The 23,105-nt window shown below is 38.0% G+C and overlaps 1 long non-coding RNA gene across 1 annotated transcript in view; it reads right to left on the reverse strand.

Moving 5' to 3' along the window:
• Window positions 1-18,564: 18,564 nt before the first annotated feature.
• LOC147601825 (uncharacterized) overlaps window positions 18,565-23,105 on the reverse strand; it is a 388,814-nt gene continuing 384,273 nt past the window's right edge. The window contains exon 2 of the long non-coding RNA XR_015257775.1: window positions 18,565-18,668. This is a non-coding gene — a long non-coding RNA (uncharacterized LOC147601825). The remainder of the gene's footprint in view (window positions 18,669-23,105) is intronic.

The raw sequence follows: 23,105 nt of genomic DNA on the forward strand, positions 1-23,105 counted from the left end.
ATAACAGTTGGTTTCAAAACAATCTTGTATTTCCAACAGAGTTATTTGTAGGAAAAAAAAGTATCAAAATATTGGAATAAAGTGCAATCACAAGAATGTAGGGTGAAGTTAACAACAGCAAGGTTGTCATTATGAAAAATTCTAGGATTCAGTCTCTCTTGCCAAAACATACATAAATACATATATTGTGCTGTTAATGAGACGTATATATCTAACACCAGACAGTATAATTATGTCTAAGCACTATTATAAAAGCTAAATAGGTGTTAATTGAACATTTCCTTTTTTTTTTTTTTTTTTTATGCTGGCTGCTCCCCTTGTCTCCAAGATCGTTAGCTCCTTGGCAATAGCCTTGTCCCCTCACAACAAGACTGGAGGGAACTCCAGGCAGTCAAGAGATGGAAAAGGCCCAGCAGTTCCACCGTGTGACTCCATTTGTAGTCCTGAACAGAAGACAGCCTCTTTTAATAATACTCCAGCACCTCTGCTTGAGATCGTGCTGTTAATCTGTAGCTGTTACATTCCCTGGAGCTGGCAAAAGCACATAATAAACACAGTGTTCATTAAAGGGAAAAAAAAAAATCCCTCTATCAACTGAAAAAACCTATCCTTCATGTAGGGGCAGGAAACCATCAGTGGAATCAAACTTCCCATGGCGCTGTACTAACTGTACCTCATTACAGAGGCATTAGTGAAGAGCTGTATAATCACGTTTTTATGGCTTAGCAAGTAGAAAAGCAGAATTTAGTACAATTAATTGCCTCTCAGGAATAGACAGTGACCACTCCTGAGTGACAAAGACTTTTGATCTCAGATTTATGTTAGTAATTTCTTCCAGAAGATACTGAATGTGTTTGATAGCAAATTCCTGGAACTTCTCAGGTATCATTCAAAACTTCCAAAGGAATGTTTTTGTTGTTATTTCCTCTGCTAGCCCAGAAGCAAAGTATGACCCAAACTATTTCACTAGGAAAACTTATGTTTCTTCATAAAAATAATTCTGCCTTTGCTCCTGTGTCCAATGTTTTGGGGGACTGTTTTGTTACAGTATAAACACATTAAGTATATGTATATGTATACAAAATATTAGTACATATTTTTCAGTCAGTGGTTTAGAGACTTTTATTCAAAAACAAAATCCAAAATAAATGAATATATTGACTATTTTTATAATGGTACAAATCAGCAAAACCAGCCTTTTTTAACTCCATAAACCAGAAAAAAAAAATTATTATTACTGGAATAAATAACTTGATGGCTAAATATAAACTGGAGGCAAAATTACAAACTATCAAGACTTTTCTGGTTGATATTCAATCCAAGTGGATAATACGAACAGATCAGTCCTTTCCAAAACATCAGATCAGGATATGGTTTTAGTACTAGATATCTATGTCACTTCTTAATGTCCTTGTTTTGTGTATAACAACTGACTTCAAAGTCTACTCCCCTTCCTTAAAACCGCAGCTCTAGGATGCTGTGGTAATGCAATGACTTAGTGCAACGCTCTACCATAGCCTGGGTGAAGATGCTCCACTTTACAGAAATAATTTGTTTGAGTAAGGAAAAGGTCCCAGTCTGCCCTTCCCAGGGAGTCCCTTAACTCAGTGGACAATGATTCTCACTTTTTCATGCCTTTTCTCCTTTAACATAAAATTAAATATTCCATGTGAACTACAAGAGAAAGCGACTCGGAGACCATCCTGGAATATAGCACAGCCTGGCAGTTTATGTTGTCTTCTGGGAGTGGGAAAGGAGGAATCAAAAATGTTAAAAGCACTCAGAGTTTTAATGACTAGCCTGTCGAGTAAAACAGGAAATACTCTTTCAGCTAGCTAGGGAATGTGTGGGAAGGGGGGACGCGGGGAGGTGTTGATAAGCGCAGTCATCTACCAAATCAAACTGTATTTTGAGAGAAGTGGAGGAATGCACATTTTATGAGCCCTGAAGGAGCTGAGCTATGAGAAAGGAACTCTGCAGTTTACTGCTGTCAGATTACAGGCAGATATGTGCATACCTAGTAAAAAGGTTTTGGTACCATAGCAACATTAGTAATGGAAATACAGGCTCCAAAAGAGCTACGTTTTGATAGTCCTAGATGATGGTTTTGTGACTGCCAGTGTTGAATTGAAACAAATTTTTTTTCTGGAATTTAGATGCTTAAGTAGTCATTGAATGTCTAATGGTCAGATAACAATTTAACAGGCAATCAAAAGACTGGGATGGGAGGAGAAAACAAACATTAGAGCTGTTTTTATTTTTCTCCCAGTAGTTCCACCTGAGCTAACCCTACTTCTTCCTGATCCAGAATGACAGGATCAATAGAGTTCTGATATTTTATACCCATTGAAGATCTGGCTTTCAGTTGTTAATTTGATAAGTTTTTAACTTAAATTACTTGGAGGCTTTCTGAAAAACGTCTCTGAGGAACACAGATGCCTCTTAAAACTCAACACAGAGCTAATTGAACAAGATGAATAGACTCATTCCAAATCCTTTGGGATCGGAGATTTTAATGTAAACATCCAGGGGGAATGCGAGTACATTTTTTGATGGTTTTTATTTTCAGTGTTTTTTAAACCCAGTTATTTCCAGCTCGTTACATTTCTGCAGTCCGATGGCATCATCTCCTTTTTTAAAAACATATATTGTCTGTAAATACAAGGAATTATGGCAGAGAGAATCCTAAATCCTATACGGGTTTCATCAGAAGAAGCATTTAAGTACTTGAAGGCCAGTTTGCAAAGCTGTTTAGCTGTTGTGAGTCTTTCAGTTTTTAAAAGTTTCCACCAAAGATGACTTGTTTTTCACCTTCCTCCTTGCTTCATTTTTAACCTTGATGCCAAAGATTTGTAAATATTGTCCCTGGGTAAGTTTATTATAATAGCTGCACAAAAGAATTGAGACGTGTGACAAAGGCTTCTGATGAAGGCTAACCAGATGAAGCATTTTGTTTTCTCCAGTTTTAATATGCTCTTATGGAAACCTGGCAAGGAAGGAGCTCATTGTTGGAGCTGATAATGCTGAATGACATCTCTTGGTTTATGAAAATTACACCCTTTCTCCCTCTTTAGGTTTTGTTCTTTTTTTTTTTTCTTTCCCCCTCAAATTAGAGTCATGGGTTTAGCAACTTTGCTGCTTTGCCTTTTGAACCTTTAATTTTCTCCAGTATGTCCATTACTTTACTGTTTATTTGGCTCTATCACAGTACTCCACCTCTAGTTATGAAGACAGAAAACACTGAATCATTATGAATTAGGCAGGGCTGAGAAGAGGCTCTAAAGGGACACTAGCCAGAGAGAATGCTCGTCTATTTAGAAAGGGACCAAGCATGTCCCAAGGCTGATGTCAAATATAGATCTCCCTCTGTACGGCCTCTGTCTGTGTGTGAGAAGTTTTTATTTTGCTTAACCTTCTGGTACCTGCTAATGATGTGATCACTGAAGTACACGTGTGCTGCAAAGAAAACATGACGCACCTCCTCATGTGTTTGTTCATCAGCCCTCTCTATTAGCTGATCTAGTAGAGTTGCTGTTTTAGCTCAGTGGGTGGAGGTTTGTGGTTTTGGAAGCCACATTTAAATCCCAGTGCTCTGTTTGTGGTTGGCTGATGATCCTGGGGTCAGCTTGTCTGTGGTCACAGATCATTACACCCTGTAGACAGCAACTCTCATACCACATCACCAAAAATTATACCCTGTGAACACAATCGTGTCTTCTGAACCATCTGAATATTTTAAACTACTAATCTTTTGAAGATTGTGCATGCCAATTGTCTTGGAAAAGACATTTTTTATGATTTTTACCTTTTTGACACATTTTAAGATTTTTATTTCTGCATAAAGTAATTTTCTCAAGTTTGTTGATGAACAACAGAGAAAGTATTTTATATTCAAGCATCACAAATAAAGTAATTCTAGAGCACCTATCATGGAAAAAGAACACAATGCTTCCACTAACTTCAGCAGGTGTTGAATCGGCCTCTAAGTACTAGAATATGTCAAATTCAGATCAGACACAAAAAATAACAAACAGGACAAATTCTGCTCTTTTTCCTTATACTAAATACCAGAAAAATTATCTACGTTCTTAAATATACATCCTCAAATTCTCTACATAACTGATTCCTATATCTCTACCTCAAAAAGACATAGAATCAAGTCATAGAGCTTCCACTTTTGGAGTAAAGCAAAAAAGCACAGACAGCAGACTGCTGTAGTTGGTAAATATGAGCTGGATGTGCTTTGCAGGCTGTAACTTAAAGTTACAGCATCTGTGACTCACAGATCTGAGTAAATATTTGTATGTTGGAGTCCATTTCTGCTTTACCAGAAGAGGCAGAGGCTTTCTTATGAATCTCTGGATGTCCTGCAACTTTCTGTAATTGCTGGCTATCCATGTACAAACGTTGGTTAAAATGACCCGGCATATGCAAGTTCACTAACCAGTTTCTTTCATGGATGAGGAAATAAGACAGAATAGTGGGTTTTTATTATTTTTTTCATATAGGTGCTTCTAAAAATACAGATATCTTTTTTTAATATGCACTTTTAACCACTGGATACAAATATATGTGTTGGAGTTCAAAGCACTTAATCAGAGTTTGATTTTGCTAATCCTAATATTTTGCTTATTTCAGTTCCTCAAAAGGCAGAAAAAATGTGATGCAAAGTTATAAACTAGTTGATCTATATTCCAATCTATCAGGATTCTCAAGAGTGCCATCCTTTAAACATATTTTCTGGAAGAGAAATCAATAACAGCACTTAAAATTAATTTTATAAAGCAATGTTGCTCCTGCTCACTATGATCTTTCAAGGGACATATGTTGTACATGGTATGGATCTATTAATAAAGTAACCACAGCAAAACAACCAAGCAACCAAACAACCAGCCAAAAAACCCCAGGTACTTTAGTGGCAGCATATTTTGGACTGTGTCCTTGCAGACTATTATACGCTGTAAAAACATGTCTCAACCCCGAAGAGCGAAATCTGAACAATTTTAATTAGTTCACTGTTAAGTGTCTTACTGCCACACATAAGTGTTTTTCAAAATTAACTGCTTTTGAATAAATAAAGCAAATAAATAAGGCCTCTAACCTTGTCTGGATTAGAAGAAAGTACATTTTGTAGTAAGTTAATTAATTTTAAGGTTAAGAAGTTGTGTTAGGAAGTTGTCTTTGTAGCTCCTCTGTTTACAAGCTGGACTTTTAGGCAGGAGCCACCAGTTTAGTAGCACTGAGTCCCATGCTGAAAGGAGCCTTGTTAGGATTTGCATCTTTTTATATTTGAACACAGATTATCAGCCTAGTCGTTTTGCTGCTGCCCACTGTGCTGATCATTTCCTACCTGACCCAATGTAGGTGATTTCCTGGCAAGTCTCAGAAGGAACAAAATCCCTCTTCAGTATTAGGAGGCCCTGTGTTTCTTCATTTCGTTCTGTCTAAATCCACTCTTACTTCTGAATGCTCTTAGCTGTTATCCCTCATTGCTTAGTGTTTTGACTGGTATTGTTCAGGCACCTGCCTATCCTGAGCTCTTCCAAATGCTCCTGTTCATCATGTAGCCTGGAGCAGCTCAGGAAGCTGCAGTCTGAAAACAGAGGTAAATAATTATAATATCACACACAGAGTGTCCCTGCTCCTCTTCCTCCTGCCTTATTGCCATGGCATCAAAAGCCTATGGAATTGCAAAGGCAATTATACACAATATAATTCACTTAGTTCCACCTCAGGAAGTGAGGTGGACATTTCTAAGAGTGTTATATTCTATACTTAAGTGAACAAATCCACTGTGTAGACATGCCTAGAATGGTAATCAGTGTCTGACTGCCAAAAATGGAAGATGTTCAGGTGTATTCAAGTTATGGATCATGGGCATCTTTAGCTAAAAAGAGAGAAGGAAGTCTATACTCTGGTCTCATGTCACTGGACCAATCTCAGTTTACTGCTAATCTTTTGTTGAAATAGTGTAGGATTTTCTTGCAGCACACTAAACCCAGATTTGTCCATAGCAAGGAGTCTCATTATTTTAACATTCTAATTAATGTCCTCATGGAAGGTGCTTATTATTATTGGCTCTACCTTGTCTGTAATTCTGACAAATTAACAGATTGAGGGAGACTGTGTTGATGTTGCCTATAGCTGTTTGTGGCTTTCCCATTTGAAAGAGTATATTAAAGTTGGATCCAGATTACAAATGTTTAATCTGGCAAAGATATTTGGTGGCCTCTAAAACAAATATTGTGTCATTAATATAGCAGTATCCATAAATGGGACTGGCGACATATAATGCTGTGTCTGTGGATATTTTCAAACTCTGTTTAGGATCCTTAACTAACCCCATTCTGTGTAGGTATTGCAGTTCCACCTCTTCAATACCTAAATGCAACAAAATAAGTCAAGTCTGTATTTTTAGCCTTAACTCTAAATTCTCAGGAGTTTGTGGTTTTCAAATGAGACCCTTAGTATTGTTTGGACTTAGACTTCTTCTGTGGTTCAATAGAAAATACATAGTATTCAGTTTTTAACTTTTGGTACATTTTTACAATGGCATTAAAAGTAGTGAAACCTTTCAAGTTTATTCAAGTTGACATGATGAACCATAATTACATTGTTTAGCATAGTGTATTGTATAAATACAAGCTTAGATTTTTTCAAGTGAATTTTGATCCAATGCCAAAACAGTTCTTTGAACTATTTATGCTGATCTTTGACATGATATTCAAGGATGTATCATCTCCATCCAAACCACTGAGCTATTATAATGTTGTTACAGGAAAGAGGTGTGGGCCAAAAAGATAGAAATATTGAAGTTAGGAAAAAATTACTGCGTAGTAATTGATGTTAAAAAAAACCCCAACATGGTCAATTTTATTAATTTTTTTACTACCAAAGCAAAAAAAAGCTGAATCTCTATTGCAAACTTCAGTCTTTAGGGATTTGGTGGAATAGCTGCTGCACTGCATGGATCACAAAATGGCAGGCCTGTACTTTGCACTTTTCCTGCTAGAAAGGCTGCAGTGGAACATACCACCAGTGACAAGTCCCTAACACCTTTGCCTACAGTTTGCCCTTTATGTATTCCATATCACAAGACAGACATTAAATTTAGTCCTTATGGAAACAGCAGAGGTCAACCAGTGAAATCCACAAGTAAAAATTTTCTCTTGCAGAGAATTTCAGCATGTGACAGGTAAAATATTTACTTAGGAATCCTCCTGACTTACTTTTTCAAATTATCTCCTCTTTGTTTCTCCTCCTCTCTCATACTGTTCTTTTTGTCAAGGGCTCTTCTGTGTATGAATACCATTTTGAAAAGTTAGCCAACCATCTGAAGAAAGTGAGGACAAAACCTCAAATCTTTAGAGAAAAAGTTGCATACTCCTGCAAGCAGCCATAAAGCAACTCTCTTAGTAAATGGAACTATAAATACAAATTCTTTATTAAAGATGCATATATTCCACAGGGTGGGAAAACGATTTGTGTTGTGCAGCAGGTGCATATAAAATCTGGCTAGCAGATGCCACATGCATGCTTTTGGAAGTATTTCACACCTTTTGCCCTTTTAGGTAGTTCTCAAATAGGAAACATTACTTTGATGGTACTTTTCTGTGAAGACCTTGCTAGACTCAAAGCATAATCATAAAAATAGGATATAATAAGTTTTTGTAGCTCATATCTTTCTGAAGTGCAAATAAATTATTAGTTTTAGCATGAAGCCTTATGGCGAAAAGGCAACAAGGTCCTTGGGGACAATCAGTCAACAACATGCAAAATATTTGCTTTGAGTTTTTCTGAAAACTCCTACTGCTATCTAATGAAACTTGGAATATAACACAGTGGAAAACAACCTTCCTCCTCTAAATTCCAAACTCACTCCTTGTCTTGATTGCTGCAAAACCTACACTTTTTATGCAGTTGATACAAAATTCAGGTAATGCACTACAAGCTTCTGTGTTTCTCAGAAGAGCGAACACAGAAAGATGTTCTGTATATACTCAGCAGCTCCGCTGGTCACCATCCTGAAGACATGGAAGAGATTATGCTATTTTGATGAAGAGATAAGCACTGGACAAAATTTCTCATCTCCTTGCTAACAGTGATCAACATCTTATGAAAAAAGAGGCACAGACTTTTGTGAATAACAAGGGTTGAGAAAAGGGGAACAGAAGCAGAGAAAAGTTACCCAAAAGTATCAGAGAGCAAAGATTAGATTATAATACATGTGAAAATGTCAGATTCCTATGAAATAGAAGCTCAGAATCAAGAGGGAAGTCTAAATTTACTTGCTGTTTAGGAGGAGCATTGGGGGTACCTGGTTATTTTCACTGCAGATGACATTTAAAAATGAAAGCACAAAGTTGGTGGATTTTCAGTGTTTCACTGCCATCTATTGGGCATAAAGTGTATATGAGTGTTTTTATAATTTAAAGAATAAAAACTAATTAAAGAAATGAGCAAAACAACTTTAAATCAGTGTTTCTGCACTAACTTAATCCATGGAAGGAGATGAACTCTCCAAAAAGTGGGGAAAAAATCCCCAAACTGTGATTATGTTGTAAGAAATGGAAGTGAAAACGTTACACCCAAAACTGGTATGTTAGTAAGTAAAGAAATCTGGTCAGGGGAGCTCATGGAGCCCCAGAAGAATGGGAAAATGGAGTATCCTTGAATAGTCTCTCTTCCTGTAAAGACAGGCAACACAGGGCTTTCTCACTTACTAAGAGATCAAAGAAAGGAAACCCAATATCAACAGTGGGGTTTATTTATATGTTTATATGTTTGTTTGTTTGTTTGTTTTTATTGCATTGCTTCTAGGAAAAGTAAAGTTTTTAAAAAAACAAACCCAAACTTCCTGGTTTTCACAGGCTTCCTTCAGGGCAGACACAGTTCACTTAAACTCTCTTTTCTTTCTGAAGTATAGAATTATGAAAATATTTTAGACAAACTTGATCTTCAGTTAGGTTAGGGATCCTTGAGTCTTGCAGAAAGTCATGGTCATCCGTCCTTCAAGATACCGTAAAAAATTCCTAAGTTCTTTTTCAGAGTTTTTCTTTTATTCTATCTTGCAACTCTAATTTTGTGTGTATTCGACCTAAATGTATCTCTTCGTTTCTAGGCAAACTAGAATGAAATATTTTTCACCAACAAAGATCAATTGGCAACAATACTGACATCTGTACTTAAAGCCATGACTCAAACTAATGGAAACTGAGTGTCTCCTAAATTTTGCTTAGCAAAGAGTTACATTTTATTTTAGCATTTGCTCCGACTCTAGGTTTCCCTAGACTTGAGTTGTCACTAAACTGCTAGATGTAGGTGGGAGATGTAAAGCATGGAAATATATATATATTATTTTCCTTGAATTCTGCTGCATTTTGATGTTAGTTTCAGATGTTTAATCTGGTAATATTTTGTGGAGTTTGCACTGACTCTGCCTTTATTTTGAGTACTGTACCTAAAACTGTAAAGAAACTTGCTTTATTCCTAACAGAAAAGCTTAGCAACAAAGCTTAAGTTTATCCCTAGTACCTCATAACTATCCGTGTGTAATCATTACTCTAGTGCATTCATTAAAGAGGGTATCTGCTATAAAATTAATTTCCTGACTAATGATGGAGGTATAAAAGTTACAGAAAAATATCCCTCCAAAATGGTAAAACATTGCAAGTATTAAAATGTTTGTGTTACAATATTTCTTTGCAGTTAAACAGTAATTAAGCCTGCCTTTTCAGATAGACTACTCCAACTGGCATCAGTAGAAGACAGAGAAATGATGTGGTGAAATGAGGCAAATGGAAAGACTTCTGGAAAAGGGAACATCCTATTCAGGCTCCAGGTTATGTGTCTTCCATGTCAGGTTAGTGGCCCAACTGCAGAAGATAATTCAGAGTAGAAAAGAGTAGTCAGTTACTGAAAGGTTTTATTTTTATCTTAGAGGATAATCATGCTTGTCCTAAAGATGCCTTTGCACATATTCTAAGGAAAAAAATATTAGGGAAGATTTTTAACACTGTTCTTCTGGGAAGAATTAGAGGAGTCACTGAGCCACTCAAATACTTAACAGACCAAGGGAAAAACTCTGAGGTGCTTTCTTCTGTTTTGGAAGCAAATCAACAGGCAAGAGGAAATAAAAATAAATGCTTTTTCAGAATTTTTAATGTATATTTTCAGGATTTTCCTGGCCTGAGAATTTAAGCAATTAAATATGATTCTTGTTTCAAATAGTTTTTTGTTCATTTTTAGACTTACAAAGGAATAAGAAGTAGATCTGAGTAGGACTGGTTGACAAGTGAGATAATCCATTTACATGATATTTGCACACATACAACTGTCAAAAAAGTAACATAAATTAATACACAGTACATAAAAAAACCACTTCAGGTTACCAAGGTTTGATTTGTCAAGTGACACAAAGACAACACTGTAAAATCAGACAGTAAAATAGAATACAATGGTGCTAATTCTATTGTATTAGAAACTGGATTAGGACTTGTAATCCAGAATAGGCTAGTGTAGAAAATAAACTAAATTTACTCTGATTCCTAAAATAATGCTTCCAACGTATTCTACACAACTTTCTTTTCATTGTATTTGTATATATAAGAAATCTACCTACTTAAAGAGAACTATAATAGTACAAAGAATAATGGAACATCAAAAAACACACTGGCTATGATTATCAGTATTATCCAATATTCTCTGGCACTCAAAGCAGGATTAATCTTTGTGTATCTTATGCTATGGATAAGTCACTGGAGAATGGATATTGGGATAGTCATTAGTTTGCCTTTTGCTGCAGAGCTTCCTGGATTTTGAGGCAAGTCTGAGGACAAAGATGTTCAACAGGTACATTCTGTGCTAAGCATTCTCTTCAAGACATAGGAAACATGTTTTCTTCATTTGCCATTTAGAAGAACTAGTTGCACATTCTCCAGGGCAAAACTTTTCAATTGGAATATGAAAACTAACCACAATTAAATATTTAATAGAAGTGATCAAAGTGACTGGTATTTCAATGGGTGGAAGAAAAATCTAAGGGGTTGTGTCCCGTTATTGTTGAAAAATTGATCTTGCTATGCATTTAGAAATTTTTCTTCTCTTTTCAAAACAACCTATAAGTTAAAAGTACCCTTGTGTGAGAAGTTTGAATTTCTTCTTGAAATAAGACATTTTGATCACCCTTTATAATTTATATATATTTTTTTAAAATGTTGTATGATTGATCATCACAATATTGCTAGGTTTGTTCCACTTTGAAGGAGAAGAGAACGTCACACTGTGGGAATTCCTCATGCAGTTCCCTTTCCTTCCTACAGACCGGTAAACAAGAAAGCACCCTCATAAGAGTGGAAAATTTGATGTACATATAGAACATGAAATTATTGCTTGGTTTCCAAGTCTGCCCACAACATTCATTTGACAGTCTGAAGGTTTGTTGTGTCCTTCACACAACAGCAAGAAGTCAGTGCAATGAGAATATCAGAATGACTGGAACAGAGCCCTGAAGAAAGGCATAAAGATGGCAGGTCAAGAAAGCACCTTTACAATCAGCTCTACAGCAACACTGAAAGACAGCCAGTCTGGAGGAGGCAGACTCCTGTTGCATTAGTTATCGGCTCCTGCACAGGTACTTGAGGCCTCACTGGTCTCGACCACCCCGTCGGCGCCCATCCTGAACCATGGGTAAATCCCCATGGTATAACTGCAAGAAGGGGTTTTAAGACAGCACACTGTCTCTTAAGAGATGGAGAACACCCCACTACCCTTAGTGACCATGGTACTTGCAGAAAAAATGCATCAGTCCTTTACTGGGAGAGAGCACTCTTAGTGACCGAACTAGAAAGCCTAGACAGAAATAAGAGGTATTGATTCTCATGTTCTGAATAATAAACTCATACATTCAGACTGTCTTTCATGCAAAATAAGTAAAAGACTGCTTTCTCATGGTGTATTTGTGGGAACACACCACCTCACGCCCACATATCAGCCCGGAGCCAACAGATTCACTCCCAGCAGAAACACACACCTTCAGAAGTATTATATTCATAGATGCATCTATGCTGTTGAACAAAGAACATAACTTCAAAATAACTATTTCTTTTGGATCATGTATTTTCAAAATACCCAGAGAAAACTTTTGAAAACACTTTGTTCAGACAATGTTCAGATTTGGAGAAGAAATTTTTAAAAAATTATTCTTAACATTGAGAACAGAAGCTAGCAGTCATTGATGGTACAGATGGTCTCCTCTCCCATCACAGCACACACTACATATTCAAAGATTTCACTAGACAAGGAGTAAACAGTCTCTAATTGTTTTTACTATACTTTGGCTCTCTATAAATAGCTTATTCAAAAGGATTAAACATTACAGGCTTACTGCCTGTGTTCTCCTGACAGTGAGGTTATGTCTATTTACATGTTCTGGAGACTGGAACATGACCAGCACAGTTCTCTCAAAGGTAAGCTTCCTTTTGCTTCCTGCAAAATTTCTGCTGGATTGAGTCCATGGCTCAGAGAAGTTTTGTGATGTTTTATACCCTCTGTCTTTTCAGAAGGAAAGCACAGGGGGGAAGAGGGAATGGGGGTGGCGATCAGTTCATCACAGGTTGTTTTATGCCACTACTTCATCATTGCGGGCAGAACTCCTCGCATTCCTCCTCTGCACCATTGTGGGGCCCCACCCATGGGCCACAGTGCTTCGTGAAACTGCTCCGGCGTGGGTCATCTCTTCCGTGGGGTGCAGTCCATCCAGAACGGCTGCTCCAGAACAGGCCCTCCAGGGGCCACAGCCTCCTTCAGGCATCCACCTGCCCCGGCGTGGGGTCCTCCACGGGCTGCAGGTGGATCCCTGCTCCTCCATGGACCTCCATGGACTGCAGGGGGACAACCTGCTCCACCATGGTCATCACCACAGGCTGCAGGGGAATCTGCTGGGAGCAGCATTACTCCTCCCCCTCCTTCTTCACTGACCTTGGTGTCTGCAGCCATTCCTCTCACAAGAAAAATTCTTCACAACAGGCTGGCAGACGCATCTCAGGATCTTTTTACATCTCATTCACTTCTCATCTCCTTTCCACTTCTTGCAAGGCCCACAGGGCTCACACTTCCCCCTCTCTGCCCCCACTCAGCTGCTTCACATCTTCTTCCTTTTTTTTTTCTGTTTTCCCCTTCTTAAATACGTTATCGCAGAGGCATTATCACGGGACATTCTGCTACCAATTGGCTCGGCCTTGGCCAGCAGCAGGTCCGCCCTAGGCCCGGCCGAGTCTACTGAACAAAGGGGAGCGACTTCTAGCAGTTTCCTACAGAAGCTACCAGCTTAGGCCCCCCTTCACTAAACAAAACCAGAACACAGGCCCATAACTTCCTTACTCTTTACAAATAGCAGTTTCTGTGGCTTATCAGAGTGAAATATGAACACTTTTTAGTCTGAGCCTGAAGTGTAAACTGAGTTTTCAAGGGATTAGAGTTTTCTTTATAGGGCAGACAACTTCCTTATCATTTGTGCAGCAATGTCTACACTGCTGCTGTCATAATAGCTACATATTTTTCTTAAAATAGTTCTCCCTTCACCATAACTTATAATAACCCAAGACAGAAACAAAGCAAAGAAAAATTTCATACCATGAAGTCGAGTAATAAAATAAACAGTTACATACTGGTGGCTACACAGCAAATAGTTAGGCAGCCTTGGTTACATTACAATCATTTGTTCAATGAAAGACATACAAAAACAGCATGAAAATGAAGATGATGCATGTCTACACCAGGATCCTGCCTATGACAGCAAATGCCTAGAGAAGAATAGATGGACAGAATAAGCAAGAAGAGATACCAGCAGAGAATATAGAATTATCTTCAAAGTGTATTTTAATTGTTTTTCAAAGGTCTAGAATCTCTGTCTTTGACAGATTTTTTGAACCTGAGCTATTTTTAATGTATATATGAGACCTTCATATGTGTTCAATTTTCCCATGTAAGAAATATGCTGGAGCCTTTTCATTTGTGGATGAGGAATTATTTAGAGTAAATGTGGCTGTTTATTTTAAGTGATTGCAAGTATCTCACACATTCATGTAACAAAATTTAATTGAGAAGAAAGTATTGAAGTTTCTTTGAGTGTAGGAGAAAGACTGAATTCCAACCACACTTGTTTTGGACATCAGACAAGGAGGAGGACAGTTGTTTGGTTTTGAACATATGAAGAAATGGCACAGCTAGTTTGCTATGGAAATTAAAAAAAAAAAGAAGAAAAAGAATTGTGGAAAAACACCACTGAGTGGAATTAGGACAGTGACCATAAAGATTTCCTAGTACACTGACTACTTCTTCATCTTGATGAATGGTTATTATTTATTGAGGACTAGGAGCAAGAGTGGTCAACACCAACAGCTGGATCACTGACAGCAACATGGGACAGATCTGGCTCACTCGTAGTAGTGGGAGGTAGGTGCTCTGCTGAGGACCTGACTTCAGTATATATGTATCAATATGTTCTCAGAAATAAGTGATTTGAGAATAATAGAGCAGGAACTACTACAAACTGTATCAGGAAAAACTTTGAACAACAATCCAGAAATCAAGAGTGGGAAATGCAACATCGTACAAGAACACAAATAAGCCACAGAAAACTCAAATTGCTGTTTATGTAACAGTAACTAATTACTCATTACACAAAAAAGCTGAAAAATAATTTAGTTATTTTTCATGCTGGAGATTCACTAATTTCAGTTACTTTTTGTGAATAGTCCAGGTCTGCTATAAACGAACAGTTGAGACAACTTTGATAAATTTTCTACTGTATTTCATGCAGATGTTGAAATGGGTTGCTAAATGGCTATGCACAAAAACCAAATCAGGTCCTTAAAAAGGAAATTGTCTATGTTTATACAGCGTTACTAACATTTGTGATAATATTTCTAGCAATCTTTTCCATTATTCAAAGGAAGTATCTATTGATTTGAGTCACAGGAGAATTGGAGCTCTACTGGGACGTGACATCCAAAATTGCTGATAGTGCGTCATGCCCTTTGTAAAGGGAACAGCCTTTCACATTCTTGTCTTTTTCTGTTCCTTCTTTACATGTAATGATTGCATTTTATACATTTTTAAAAGGATCTTGCTGCTTGTATTAGCAATGAAGACACAACTATGGTGCTCTGTCACGTGCTGTGGTGCCTCTGAACACATTCAAAGACCTAAAGCCAACAGGAATCATGGTCATGGAGCCCATGCCAAGAAACATTAGGAAATTTGCAAAATTAGGACCATACCTCTGTAGCTATGCATAGTTCTTTTCCACAGGTAATGAGACAGCAAGAACTCCTGGTATTCTTCCCTGCTTCCAACAGGAATGGATGGGCTATTTACAAAAAAAAAGAAAAAAAAAAATTGAAGAAGGCAGAATAAAACAACATCAGCCTATCTTCTAAGAAGTTTTCTTCTAAATATACCTGTTAAAAAACCTGGCATCATCTAATTTTATTCATAGACTAGAATGTCTTTGACAAGGAATTTGACATCCTCTGCAAATTTCAAGATGTTTGCAAGCTATCTTTGGTGTCTGATCTCTGTGCTTCTCCTTCTAAATGCATTCTTCCTTAAAGATAAATGGCAGTGAAATACAAAGAAAGGAAGGAAGGAAGGAAGGAGAAAGAAAGAAAGAAGAATTAAAAAGGAATAAAGAAGAGTAAGAAAAAAGAAAGAATGAAAGAAAAGAAAAAAGAAGAAAGAAAAGAAAGAGTAGAAAGTAAAAGGAAAATAAATAAGAAGAGGAAAGAAAAAAGAAAAAGAAAAAGAAAGAAAAAAGAAAGGAGAAAGAAAAGAAGGAAAAAAGAAAATAAAAAGGAAGAAAGGAAAAAAGGAAGAAAAGAAAGGAAGGAAGGAAGAGAGAAAATAGAAAAAAAATCATTTTTTTTTTAAAGATTGTAAGAAAGACACCCTAAATGTATTAGTACGTCAAAAAATTAGTAGTACAGAGTTCACTGTGTCTACCAGGTGTTAAATTTTCATTTAAATATGTCTTGATCCTCTTACTTTCTAGTGCTCATTGTCTTAACATTATTAACCTACTGCCAGTCCGCTCAGAGAACCAGTAGTACCAATACCGGTGTGAAATTCCATCACTTCACCTTAAGTGGTATGAACTTCAGAGACTACCTCTGATCATTTTGATGCTAATTATTTTAAACAATCTCCACAAAATAAACACCCAGCTTAATCTATTTAAATCTAATTATAAAAGACAGCAAGATCTGTTTTCAGTTTTGACACAGAGGACCCCTGAGAATGAAAGAAAAAACCCTTAAAACCACAAAACCAAAATAAATCTGGGCCCAACTGTCTCACAGAAAATAGATTAAGTACCCCAAAAAAAAAATTTATCTGAAGTACTTGTGCTTTTAACATTTCATCTAGTTTTAAAAGTTCTTAACTGTGATGCACTCTTTAGACATTATATATCAACTGGAAATCTTTCCCTCGAGCAAAGCTTTTCCCTTCAGAACAGAAAGGGATTTGAGATGTAAGATGCTGATCTTTTTTTTAAGACAATACTCAGAGTTTCCATAGGAGTCCATGGGATTTGAGTGCTCTAGCTCCTGGCAAAAAGTGCCACTACTGTGTGGACATAAGTTTCTGCTCTGCAATGTTGCTCACTTGACTGTTTTCGAAACAAAAAAACCTATACCAGCTTTCCCCATGATACCCTGGAAGTAGTAGTTGCTGTACAAAAAGGCAGTTTTCCTCACAACAAAAATCCATTTAATTTTGACCCTTCCATCTTGTGATGTTTAGTTATCATAAGAAGGAGACCTTCAACAAAGGGTACATTAGATCTTGATAGTAGAGCGGCTCTACTTGTCAGATTTTTAAAGCTATATGCAATGCCTTATATTTCTTTTTTTTTTTTTCTTTTTCAACAGAAAATTATTGGATATTGGAACTTTTATTTACTTGCAGAAATCATAGGTAACTAAACAGCAGTTTTCAGTAAGGCATCTGTATTTTCTGAGAAGCACTTTGCAGATGTTGCTGTGTTTGTAAGCTGCTGGACATCAGGTTTTCCTTGTGCTGTTATCCCATACAAATCTCCACTTTGCAATATCTTTCTCCCTCAAATATCTTCTGAGTTCTTTACTGTATCCTTTTCCTTTCAATTTTCTTTCCTGTTAGCCTGTTTGTTATGACGGCCTCCTGCTTTCTTTCCTTCTTGCTTTCTTTCCATTTTGGTCTTTTGTTCTGTCTAGAGAGATATATGCAGACTGACAGATCATTCCCCAAAGCCAAATTTCCATCTTCCAATAGGTTTTTGCTTATCTTTGAATTCCTGACTCCAGTCACCTTCTGATCTCATACAACAAAACTGGACAAAGTATCTGATCTGTAATCAAGGATGGCCCACTTAAGAGCACTTGGAAAAAAATTCTTTAGTTTCTCCCAACTCTCTTAAGTGTCATGAGATGTATACTATTCAGGTGCTTTATTTTCTTGGGAGTAGAATATTCATCAGACTTCTGAATGGCAGCTGTATAATTTATTTTCTTAACACAATTTGATTGTATACTTTTAAAGGCAGGTTCCTGCCTTATTCAGGTGACATCTTTCCTAAGCCCAGAGGTTTGCACATAGATGTGAAATCCAAATTCTTATCTAAATTTTAATTTCCAAGATACAATCCCAATGGATGTTAGCTCTGTAAGAATTTTCGGTTGCTTCATTTATCTTGTTGTTCTGTTTCATGCTTTCTAAATTATCTCACCTTGCTTCTATTTTCTGAATACTTACTCTTCTCTAAATCTAACTGATGGTACTAGGAGGGTGCTTAGTTCTGTAACAGAAAAGATGGACGTTAACTACATATTTGAAAGGTGGAAAAAGGATGGAGACCACATGCCAGAACCAGCTTTCCTGGCTCAATTTCTCTCTGTCCCAGACCCACAAAGATGGTTCCTTGCTTCTAAACTTTGCAAGAAAGGAGACTTTCTATTTTTACATAGCATTACTACAAGTCGTGAAAATCTTTTCCATTATTCCATTGTTCAAAGGAAATGTCTATTAATCAGAGGCTGCTTAAGCTATAGAAGTTCTGTTGGGGAACATCAAATTTGGTGATACTGGAGGAAACACTGCCATGTTTTCTAACAAACCATGAAGTTCCATTGTAAAATCAACACTAATAACATCACTATGGATATTGCTTGTCCGGTATGGAAAAGGAGCTAAAATGGTGGGGTTTGGAAAGGAGTCTCACCAAACAGAGGAGACCTAAGTGATCCATCCTTAAACACCCAGGAGAACTGAACATCCACAGAAATTTTAATTACCAGACTTGAAATAGGGACAGAAATAGTCTCCTCAGGATGTATCCGTCTGTTAAGAAAAATACCTTTGTCGTAGTTCAGCCCCGATCGGACCAGACTACGCAGTCTCTCTCTCACTCCCCCCACACTCCGAGAGAACAGGGAGAGAAAATATAAGGAAAAACGGCTTGAGGTTTGAGATAAGGACAGGGAGAAATCCTTAAAGTTATTGTCACAGGCAAAACAGACTCGACTTGGGGAAAACTATTCATTTATTACTACAAACAGCAGGAGAATGAGACAGAGAACAAGATAACCTCCATCCACCCCTCCCTCTTCCCAAGCTTAACATTATCTCTACTACCTTCCCCTCCGGAGCGGCACAGAGGGGAAGAGGGAATGGGGGTTGTGGTCAGTTCATCACATGTTGTTTCACGCCGCTGCTTCATGGTTGGGGGGAAGAACTCCTCGCATTCCTCCCCTGCTCCATTGTGGGGTCCCACCCCTATGCTACAGTCCTTCGTGGAACTGCTCCGGCGTGCGTCATCTCTTCCATGGGTGCAGTCCCTTCAGAACAGCTGTCCCAGCGGGCCCTCCACGGGCCACAGCCGCCTTCAGGCATCCACCTCCCCCGGTACGGGGTCCTTCACGGGCTCCAAGTGGATCTCTGCTCCTCCGTGGACCTCCATGGGCTGCAGGGGGACAACCTGCTCCACCATGGTTGTCACCACAGGCTGCAGGGGAATCTTGGCCAGGAGCCGCATTACTCCTCCCCCTCCTTCTGAACTGACCTTGGCGTCTGCAGCCGTTCCTCACAACAGGCTGGTAGATGTCTCTCAGGATCTTTTTTACATCTTATTCACTTCTCATCTCCTCTCCACTTCTTGCAGCTGGGCCGGACCGAGTCGGGCCCAGTCGGCTGCCTGGCGAGAGGCCAGAGGGTGAGGCCTGCAAGGCCCATGAGGCCTGCGCCTCCCCCTCTGCGCCTCTGCCCCTACTCAGCTTCTTCACATCTTCTCTCCTCTCTCTTTTTTTTTCTGTTTTCCCATTCTTAAATACATTATCGCAGAGGCGTTATCACGAGACATTCTGCTACCAATCGGCTCGGCCTTGGCCAGCAGTGGGTCCGCCCTAGGCCTGGCCAAGTCCCCTGAACAAAGGGGAGCGACTTCTAGCAGTTTCCTACAGAAGCTACCACCTTAGGCCCCCCCTCACTAAACAAAACCATGACAACCTTAAATGTCCCCTTCTCACACAAGGCATTTCTGCCATTAACATTATCAGACATTTCTCCCTGACCTTGGGGGTCAGCATCGTGCTCATCCAGTTATCAGCATCAGATTCTGGCAGTAGAAGATGCTTTGGGGCATGTGTCTGTCTCACTCTGCCTTTTTCCACCAGTGCTGTTCAGCTCTTCTCACAAGGACAGGGCTTATGGATCCAACCTGGCCCACCAGACCCAACTTGTGATGTGCTCCCTTCCAGAGTATCCTCTGTCTGAAGCACCTTCTCTGAAGGAGATGATGAGCATCAACTTTTCCCTTCTTTGCCAGTGTCTATACCTTTGGGTGGTACAGACAACCTCTGTATGTTCAGTTAACACTAAAAGGTGGTTTTATTGACTCTCTCATAATATTATTTTTACTCATGTTCTGAAACTTGGAAGTTAGTGATATGTCATATGATCTCAGCTTTTTATCCACAAAGAAAAGAGTATCTCCAGGCCATATGGTTCTAAAGGGGAAAAAATTAATTAATGAGTCTGACTCATGATATTTTATAATTTTTGGTTGGGTTGGAATTTTTGGGATTATTTGGATTGTTTTCACAACTAGCCAAAAAACCCCCTAACCTCACTCTATCAACTGTAAAAGATTTCAGATAATAACATCAGTCCCAAGCTTTAGAATACAACCAAAGCCCTCATAAATCAAACCCTCATACATGGTATTAAATTAAAAATTGACTATAGATGGTTTTTCCTCCCAGCTTTGGAGCTTTCAGGGGTTTTTATTTCTGATGTTTTATTCCAGCAGCTTCTAAAATGTCTCAAAATTAAAATTTAGCTATTTGATGGACACTTGACTCCACAAGTTGTGTCTACATAAAAAAATATATATATATATATATATTGAGCTTTATAATAAAGCCTTGGAGCACCAGCAACACTGAAAATTGTGTTTGAGCCCTTTTTCCAACTGATGTGTCAAGTCATTGTTGACTGTGAGATCTGCAGAAACACAGGCTTCTGACTAGTTTTAGGATGTATCTAAGGCTAAGAGAAACCTCAGACTTGATTAGAAACAGGGCACAGCAAACTCTGAGAACCAAATATGACCTCAGGTTGGTTGGAACTATACAATGGAACACACAGCTATAGATGTCCTGGTAAAGTGATGCTCCAGTATATGTAAAGCCTAGATAAGCTTCCTATCTTCCTTCTGTAGAAGTATGTAAAATTTCTTGTGTATCTGCTTCACAATCTTGTTCACAAAATACAGCAGGTTCAGTTATAGCCAGGGCTTGACAAATACCAGCATATCTGTTTATTTTACGTGCTTAGCGATGCTCTTTTCCTTATAGTAGCCAGCACAGTGTAGTACTACAGAACAGATCTTATTATGAACTATTTCATAATTTGTATTATTTTTTATAAGAAGTGATAAAAATAATAATCGATAGTAAAACATGCACCAATAGGCCTCATTTTAGGTGGTTAAAAAGCCCTCTTGCAATATGCAGGCTTGTCAGAAGAGGGAGCACTCTACCTATGGACTCGCAGTATTTCCCCTTAACACTTTAAAAACCTTCCAATTTAACAACTGAGGAAGGAATGGGACTTCTCCTTTTTATTTTAGAAATCTAGCATTTATCACAGTTTCCTATGTGTCTACGAGCAGAAGCACAGAAGGAAGAGAGGTGGGAAATATTTATGCAGGTGAGGAAAACAGTTTGTGAAGTCATCTTCTATTACATCCTGAAGAAGAAAACTTTGCTGCAGCTGAGGTCTTGAAGGGTGGGAGATTTGGCAGTGAAAGCTGAAATTAGTGGGAGCAGAGCCTTCATGGTTCCCTGTAGACAGTTCTCTAACTGTTTTACAATCCAGTTTGTAAGGTTATGCTAAACATAACAAGAAGGCATCTTGTTTGGGCAAGTTTCTTGCACAAACTTCTTGTGTGGAGTAGAAGAATTGTCCTTATATTAATAAAGGCATCACTACTTTAAAATTAAAGGGCAGAAGGAAAATAATGGGCATTTTACTTTGCATTTGAATGTGTTTCACAATATACCTGGGCTTTAAATACAAAAGCATTTTAAATTTATTCACTGTGTCATACAGATTCTGTGTTCTCCTTAAACATTCTTCACTCAAAAGAAGAAATGTGTAAAAATAATAACATAAGCATAATCTGAAATCCTTTAAATATCTTTCCTTATTTTATTTTCTTGATATTGTAAGTGATATTTGCATTTTACTGTGATTGAATGTTTCTCCTTTATATGAAGAGACTCTCAAGCACACATGCAAGCGCATTGCCTTGAGTGACCCTCCCATCAGGTTAATATGCACAATTTTTCCACTTGTATCAAGAAAATTCTTCCAACACTAGTCTGAAGGGTTTCATTAAGAACATTTATTGGCAGGCTAAATTGTTAGCACACTTTTTTTAAAGTCTGCTTTGCAGCATTAAGAATATGTCCATGTATTTATATTTTAACATTTATTTATTGATGGACAAACTGCAATTCTTACTCATGTGAGTAGCACTCTGGAACTTTTGCTGTAAAATGGTATAATTCATATGAGTAAATGCTGCCTTTTAGAGCCCTAAATGCTTTACTATGGTCCCAATCTTGGCAAAATTTACCCAGGAAAATAGTCATTACTCAGTGTAGGGAGTACTTTGAAAAGTGAGAGTATTCAGGATTTTATCCTCAGTGGATCTTAATTAATCCTAATCAGTGCAGATGAGATAGCTGATACTTTCATAAAATAAGACCTCTGAGGTGCTGAACTATCCCTTGTAATCGCTGTGAGCTGAAGGAATTCAGCACTCTTCAGAACTAGCCTCACATTTGGAAACATTTACATATCAGATGCATTGAAACTATTAACCAGAACTGAAAATAGATACCTTCCTGTGCTGAAGAGCTGTCCCGATGGGAGGGGAAAAAAAAAAAAAAAAAAGACATCCTAAGATCCAAATCAAGATGGCCTTAATTTTCTCATTTGACAGCCTCATCTCAGGCTGCTAAGTGCTCAGTATGCACCATTTCCTCCTGCCATCAGAGAAACCTCAGATGGAAGGAGTTGTAGCTTCTGCCAAGTAGAAATATAGCACTGGGTGCACATTCTTCACAATCTCTTCCTGTGGTTTTTCCAGATGCAGCAACACCGGAATATGGAGAAAGCAAAGTTAGGAACCAGAAAGTGGAGTGCCAAGCCAGATAATGACGGGTGAATAAAAGGCAAAAATCACTGAGCCAAAAAAGAGGTGTACAGAGCAAATAGTGTCAGTTAATGAAATAATTTGGAAATGTGTTATATGTGCTGCAGGACAGTGACTTTGGAAAAAGACACTACAAAAGGATAAGTAACCTTTCCCCCCTCAGTGCACTTTGAGCTGACAAGCATAGAGGGTACACTTTGCTTCCTACTCCCTCTTCTCTCAGAAGATCTGTTAGCCCCAGGAAATACTCTCTGTTCAAACCAGTGTTATGTGGACTGTTCGGCATGTATGGAAATGTTTTTGCATGTGCATTTATGTGCTTGTGATTGTGCAAAATCCTCCACAC

This window comes from Chlamydotis macqueenii, chromosome 2 (assembly GCF_036417535.1).
Source record: "Chlamydotis macqueenii isolate bChlMac1 chromosome 2, bChlMac1.mat, whole genome shotgun sequence".
In the NCBI taxonomy this organism is placed as follows: Eukaryota; Metazoa; Chordata; class Aves; order Otidiformes; family Otididae; genus Chlamydotis; species Chlamydotis macqueenii.